The 7,758-nt window shown below is 44.9% G+C and overlaps 1 protein-coding gene across 1 annotated transcript in view; it reads left to right on the top strand.

Moving 5' to 3' along the window:
- The first annotated feature begins 5,209 nt into the window (after positions 1-5,209).
- LOC122563207 (probable E3 SUMO-protein ligase RNF212) overlaps positions 5,210-7,758 on the top strand; it is a 109,947-nt gene continuing 107,398 nt past the window's right edge. The window contains exon 1 of the mRNA XM_043717158.1: positions 5,210-5,411. The gene's annotated coding sequence lies outside the window, so the exon portion shown is untranslated. The remainder of the gene's footprint in view (positions 5,412-7,758) is intronic.

Raw genomic sequence — 7,758 nt, 5'->3', positions numbered from 1 at the left:
ATCCTTAGTAGCCACACACGCAGATGACAAGCAACATGAATTCGACTGGGACAACACTACTATTATAGGACAAGCCAAACAGAGAACAGCCAGGGAATTCCTAGAGGCATGGCACTCATCCACAGATAAAATCAATAAGCTCATCGACCTGGACCCAATATATCGACCACTGCAGCGGACAGCTGGAACTGACAACCGGAAGTGACACACTACTATTATAGGACAAGCCAAACAGAGAACAGCCAGGGAATTCCTAGAGGCATGGCACTCATCCACAGATAAAATCAATAAGCACATCGACCTGGACCCAATATACCGACCACTGCAGCGGACAGCTGGAACTGACAACCGGAAGTGACAGGGACAAACCACTACAAATGCCGGAGGAAAGATCACAGAAACGCTTCACAGGAGGCTCCCAAGCACTGAGGATGTCACCTAGACAGGGGACGAAACGTCTGCAACATAAATCCCAGCGCGGCGAACAGAATCAAGACTACACTTTAACTACAAATGGACTTCTGAAATAATAAAGAAGGGGACATCAGTGATTTTGGACTTCTTTACTCTTTAATTCTAGATCTTGTACAAGTGAACACCTACAACCTTTTTTTATTTCTTACTTTTTTTAGTCAGGTACCTATGTTATTCTGCCATAACCTATAGCGGAGTCAATACATCAGTTCAGGCTGATAAAGATTCTGGTCCCAAGAAAAGATATGTTCTGTTTAATAACCAATCTCAATTTTAAAGATTGCTGAATCTGGAGTAGAAATGGCTGGAATAAGAGAACTCTTCCAGTCAGAGAGAGCCTAACAGAAGTGGAGAAGTAAAGGCTGAGAAAGGTTGGAGCTGAAGAGTTGGAAGACATTTTATATGCTCTTACTGTGAACTACATGCATCAAATGAAGGCAGTTAGAACTTGGATCGATTCATGGACTCCTGTTAGTAAAGGAAAGAAAACTCCATGATGATAGGTCCCAAAAATAATGCTCCTGAATGAACAAATTTTTGAAGTTTATTTCAGCTCACTTGTAATCCCCCTTGTCTTCAAAAGGTGGCAGAACAACACTACATTAGATTTTGACTTCGCTTTCAACAAATTTATTAAGATTTAAAAGTAAAATTCAACATGTCTTATGATAGAATTTGTTAGGTTTAGGTATCTTCTTTTGCATAAAGTGATAAATATTTTAGAACTATTTTAGTAACTACACTACAGGAAAGAAATTACATACAGGTCATTCTGCTATAACTTGCATTTCATTAACCTGAATTCGCTATAACACGACTGATGAATTGGGAACACTGTTTTTAAAGTACTATGTTTTAAAGCATGTATTGGTTATAATGTGATTCTGGGCCTATTAGTTTAAATGGTGTTGCTATTACACAAATTTCTTATAACACGGGCAATCCCGCATTATAGCAGAACTCACTGTTTTCACCAGCTACAGAAGGTATCTGGCTTATGTTTATTTGAAATTTGCTATTTGTCACCAAATTTAAGCAAAGCAGGTAAATGTCAAAAGGACTCCAAACACTCAAAAAGCTTGACATCATCCAGGACAAAGCAGCCTGCCTAATTGGCACTACATCCATAAGCAACCACTCCCTCTATCACCAACACACAGTAGTCATACTGTGTACTACATATCTATAAGATGCACTGCTGAAATTCATCAAAGATCCTCAGACAACACCTTCGAAATCCATGACCAGTTCCACCTAGAAGGACAAGGGCAACAGATACACGGGAACATCACCACTTTCAAAGCCACCTCAAGCCACTCTCCACCCTGCCTTGGAAATATCTGGCATTCCTTTACTGTCACTGGGTCAAAATCCTGCAATTCCCTCCCGAAGGGCATTGTGGGTCAACCATAGCAGGTGGTTTGCAGCGACTGAAGAAGGCAGCTAGGATAACTAGGAATGGGCAATAAATGCTGGCCAGCCAGCGACATCCACGTAATACAAATACAAAAAAAATCCAAAATCAAAACAGCTGAAGGAAAATTCTTTGTGAAATTCAATGGGCTCTGGTAGTAACCTTACTGATATTGTTGGTACTGCACTAAGTCTTGTACAGTCGTTCTGCTATAATGTGCATTTCATTAATGTGAATTTGCTATAATGTGATTGATGAATCAGGGAAATTGTTTCTATCGCGCACACTTTTAAAGCAAGTATTGATTATAATGTGATTCTGGCCCCATTAATTTAAATGGTGCTGCAATTCGACGATTTTCTTATACCTCGGGATTGCACGAGAATGGAACGCGGTAGTTCCATTCTCGTGCAATCCCATGGTATAAGAAAATCGTGTAATAGCAGCACCGTTTAAATTAATGGGACCAGAATTACATTATAACCAATACTTGCTTTAAAAGTGTGCGCGATAGGTCAGAGAGGAGGGTGGAGTGGATAGGTGGGAAGGAAGATTGGCAGGTAGGACAGGTCACGAAGATGGTGCTGAGCTAAAAGGTTGGAACTGGGGTAAGGTAGGGGGAGGGGAAGTGAGGAAACTGTTGAAGTCCACATTGGTGCCCTGGGGTTGAAGTGTTCCGAGGCGGAGGATGTGGCGTCCTTCCTCCAGGAGTTGGGTGGTGAGGGAGTGGCGGTGGAGGAGGCCCAGGACCGGTGTGTCCTCGGCAGAGTGGGCGGGGGAATTGAAATATTGGGCCACGGGGCGGTAGGGCTGATTGTTGCGAGTGACCCGGAGATGTTCCTTAAAGTGCTCTGCGAGAAGGCGTCCAGTCTCCCCAATGTAGAGGAGACCGCATCGGGAGCAACGGATACAATAAATGGCATTGGTGGATGTGCAAGTGAACCTTTGATGAATGTGGAAGGCTCCTTTGGAGCCTTGGATGAAGGTGAGGAGGGAGATGTGGGCGCAGGTTTTGCAATTCCTGTGGTGGCAGGGGAAGGTGCCAGGACGGGAGGGTGAGCTGTAGGGGGGCGTGGACCTGACCAGATAGTCACGGAGGGAACAGTCTTTGCAGAAAGCGGAAAGGGGTGGGGATTGTTATGGTTGGAGGGGTGGGGTTTGAGGGCGGAGGTGCGGGATGTGGATGAAATGGATTGGAGGGCATCTTCAACCACGTGGGAAGGGAAATTGTGGTCTTTAAAGGAGGCCATCTGGTGGGTTGTGTGGTGGAACTGGTCCTCCTGGGAGCAGATACAGCGGTGGCAGAGGAATTGGGAATACCGGATAGCATTTTTGCAGGTGGTAGGGTAGCTGTGGGAGTAAGTGGGTTTGTAAAAAATGTCAGTGTCAAGTCGGTCGTCATTGATGGAGATGAAGAGGTCCAGGAAGGGGAGGGAGGTGTCAGAGATGGTTCAGGTGAATTTAAGGTCAGGGTGGAATTTGTTGGTGAAGTTGATGAACTGCTGAACCTCCTCGCAGGAACACGAGGTGCTACTGATGCAGTCATCAATGTAATGGAGGAAGAGGTCGGGAGTGGTGCCGGTGTAACTACGGAAGATGGACTGTTCTACATAGCTGACAAAGAGACAATTATAGCTGGGGCCCATGCAGGTGCCCATGGCTACCCCTTTTGTTTGGAGGAAGTGGGAGGATTTGAAGGAGGAATTGTTAAGGGTAAGGACCAGTTCAGCCAAACGAATAAGTGTCAGTGGAAGGGTACTGTTGGGGACGTCGGGAGAGGAAGAAACGAAGGGCTTGGAGGCGGATGGAGGTGTAGAGGGATTGGATGTCCATGGTGAAGATGAGGCATTGGGGGTCAGGGAAACGGAAGTCTTGGAGGAGGTGGAGGGCGTGGGTGGTGTCTCGAATGTATGTGGGGAGTTCCTGGACTAGGGGGTATAGGACAGTATCGAGGTAGGTGGAGATGAGTTCAGTGGGGCAGGAGCATGCTGAGACAATGGGTCAGCCAGAGTGGTCAGGCTTGTGGATCTTGGGAAGGAGGTAGAATCGTGTGGTGCGGGGTTCCCGGAGTACGAGGTTGGAAGCTGTGGGTGGGAGATCTCCTGTGGTGATGAGGTTGTGTATGGTCTGGTAGATGATGGTTTGGTGATGGGGGTTGGGATCATGATCAATCCTCCAAACTTTTCCTATTCATGTACCTAACCAAATATGTTTTAAATGTTGTCATTGTACCTGCCTCTAAGAGTGATGGCAATAAATGCTGGCCTAACCAACGATGCCTACATCCTGAAAATGAATGAATAAAACAAATCTGGTTTTGGAATAATGAATTATTATTTATTGCAAAAAAACCCAGCAAAACTGTTGAGTCTGTTTATGTTTAAAGTATTCCATCTTCAAATTGTAATGCTGTCTGTACTTTAAGGGTACACATTTAATTTTCAAGGTGGTAATGATAACTTTTGAAAATAACCAGAAAAAGATACACTCTAAACGACCAGAATAATCCACATTATGAAAGTGACTTCAGCAGGAGGAGTCATGATGTGGAGATGCAGGTGTTGGACTGAGGTGTACAAAGTTAAAAATCACACCACACCGGGTTATAGTCCAACAGGTTTAATTGGAATCACTAGCTTTCGGAGCGCCGCTCCTTCATCAGGTGGTAGTGGAGGGCTCAATCCTAACATACAGAATTTATAGCAAAAATTTACAGTGTGATTGAACTGGAATTATACAATGAAAAATTGATTGTCTGTTCAGTCTTTCATCTGTTTGAATACCATGATAGTTTCACTTCTTTCATGTGTAAACAGATGGTATTCAAACAGATGAAAGACTGAACAGACAATCAATTTTTCATTGTATAATTCCAGTTCAATCACACTGTAAATTTTTGCTATAAATTCTGCGTGTTTCCAGTCAATGGAAATGCATTGAAAGATGGCACTGCCTCCTTCCATTCAGTAACCACCCCAAGTTTTTATGGAGAGCTAACAATGTCCACTATTTTTGTACATTCGTGTTTTAACTCAGCGGGAGGAGGTCTTGTGACGCAATATTGTCTCTATCTGAAGACCTCAAGTTCAAGTCTCACCTGCTCCAGACGTCTGTCATACAGATTGGGTACAAATGTCTATACACTTGTCGACGACAAGCACATAATTGCTGGATGTTATCGCCTATCCGCGCAGGTAACGAACACGGTTCCGCAGGTCACACAAAGGTCGGAGGGCCACGCATGCGCGTTTGTGGGTGCTTGGGTGTGTACGATGGGGTGACGTCGCTGGCCGGATGACCACGCATGCGTGGGGAGGGAGACGGCGCCGAAACACTGAGCGAAGGAAAGGAGTGCGCCTGCGCTGGATGGAGCATGTGCCGTTTGGGGGCGAAGTGAGAAGGAGCCGTCTCCAGGGGCAACGGTCACAGTGAAGGAGCGGGCAAAGGCGACAACTGCGTGAACAGAACCACTGAGGAGGCCTGGGCCTAGGGCTAGGCATCGAGTCAGTGCCTTTAAACAAAGGTGTCATGCTTTGTTAAATTTAGACCTTGACGACATGAAACCATAGGAATTAGGAACAGGATTAGACCGTTTGCCCCCCTCGATTCAGTGGGACCATGGCAGATTGGACATGCCTCACGTCCACTTTCCTGCGGGCATAGCCTGGGGATTGGTAGGTGATCTCAGTCTGGGAAGCGATAACGTGAGCTTCTGACTGTGGTTGTGTGATATCTCAGGCAGTTGGATCTTAACACTTTAGGAGCTGGGAATCTGAGGTAGCCATTTATAATCTTAGTTTATGGTTTTATTTTGTTCGGAGATACGGCAAAAGTCATAAAAAATAAAAGAACTATCAGGTTCTTTAATGTTCTTTAGGGAAGGAATCTGCCATACGTACCTGGTCTGACTCCAGACCGCAACAATATGATTTACTCTCATGGCAATAAATGCTGGCCCAGTCAGTGATGCCTACGTTCTATGAACGAATGTACAAAAATAGTGGACATTGTTAGCTCTCCATAAAAACTTGGGGTGGTTACTGAATGGAAAGAGGCAGTGCCATCTTTCAATGCATTTTCATTGACTGGAAATGATATAACTCTAGTATGTTGGATGGATCAGTTTTTGTCCAATGTGTGCAGGAGGGTTTCCTGACACAGTATATCAAAAGGCTGGCAAGTGGGGAGGCCACACTAGATCTGGTACTTGGTAACTGGGCCAGGTGTTTGATATGGTGATAGGTGAGCACTTTGGAGAAAGTGACCATAATTCGGTTACATTTGGTTTAGCGATAGAAAGGGATAGGTACATGCCACAGAGCAAGAGTTATAGATGGGGCAAGGCAATTATAATGCGATTAGGCAAGATTAGGAGGCATAGAATTGGGCAGCAAAATGCAGGGGATGGGGACAGTTAAAATGTGGAGCTGGTTTAAGGAACATATATTGCGTGTCTTTGATAGGGAACCAGGATTTACTAAATAAATTGTATCTCTTGTTAAGCGGAAGAAGGAGGCTTATGTGACGTTGAGGCAAGATGGTTCAGATGAGGCGATGGAGAGTATCTAGGAAGGATTTAAAGAGAGAGTTAAGAAGAGCATGAAGGGAACATGAGCATTCTTTAGTAGGTAGAATAAAGGAGAAACCTAAAGCTTTCCATAGGTATGTGAGGAATAGAAGGAAGACTAGGGTAGGAATAGGGCCCGTCAAAGACAGAAGTGGGAAGTTGTGTGTGGACCCTGTAGAGATCACAAAGGTGCTAAATGAGTATTTCTCATTCGTTTTCACTCCGAAAAAGGAGAATATTGTAGAGGAGAAGACTGAGATATGTGCTATTCAACTTGAAAGGAGTGAGGTTAGTAAGGAGTAGGTGTTATCAATTCTAGAAGGTTTGAAAGTAGGTAAGTCCCCTGGGCTGGATGGGATTTTTCCAAGAATTCTTTGGGATGCTCGGAAGGAGATTACTGAGCCTTTGGCCTTGAACTTTGAGTCGTCATTGTCTACAGATTTAGTACCAGAGGACTGGAGGACTATAAATGTTGTGCCCTTATTCAAGTTGGGCAGTAGAGATAACCCAGGTGATTATAGACCAGCGAGCCTTGCGTCTGTTGTAGGAAAAGCTTTGGAAAGGATTATAAGAGATAGGATTTATAATTTTCTAGCAAGCAACAATTTGATTGGAAATAGTCAACGTGGTTTCGTCAAGGGCAGGTCATGTCTCACAAACCTCATTGAGTTTTTGGGAAGGTGACCAAGCATGTGGATGTGGGTAGGCAGTTAACGTGGTGTACATGGACTTCAGCAAAGCCTTTGATAAGGTTCCACATGGTAGGCTACTGGAGAAAATGCGGAAGCATGAGATTGAAGGTGATTTAGCGGTTTGGATTCGAAACTGGCTTTCTGTAAGAAGCCAATGTATGGTGGTTAATGAAAAATATTCAGCCTGGAGTTGTCATTTTTAGAAATGACTTGAACGCAGGCATAGGTGGATGGGTTAGTAAGTTTCCAGATGATACTGAAGTCGGTGGAGTGATGGACAGTGTGGAAGAATGTTGCAGGGAGGCCTGGATAAACTGCAGAATCAAGCTGAGAGGTGGCAAATGGAGTTCAATGCAGATAAATGTGAGGTGATTCACTTTGGGAAGAATAACAGGAAGGCAGAATGCTGGCTCAGTGGAAAGATTCTTAGTAGTATGGATGTGCAGAAGGATCTTGGTGTCCATGTATGTAGATCCCGCTGATGCCACACGCTCAGTGACTTCCGCCACCCCTACTGCCGTGTCTGCCCCAACTTCCGCCCCCACCAGCGCCACTCACCTGCATTCTGCTGACACGCCCCCCACAGACCCCACTGTCACTATCCCCACCCC

The sequence above is a fragment of the Chiloscyllium plagiosum genome, chromosome 1 (assembly GCF_004010195.1).
Source record: "Chiloscyllium plagiosum isolate BGI_BamShark_2017 chromosome 1, ASM401019v2, whole genome shotgun sequence".
NCBI classification, from domain to species: domain Eukaryota; kingdom Metazoa; phylum Chordata; class Chondrichthyes; order Orectolobiformes; family Hemiscylliidae; genus Chiloscyllium; species Chiloscyllium plagiosum.
The sequence above is the reverse complement of the archived record's forward strand: the minus strand, read 5'-3'. Positions and strand labels throughout refer to the sequence as shown.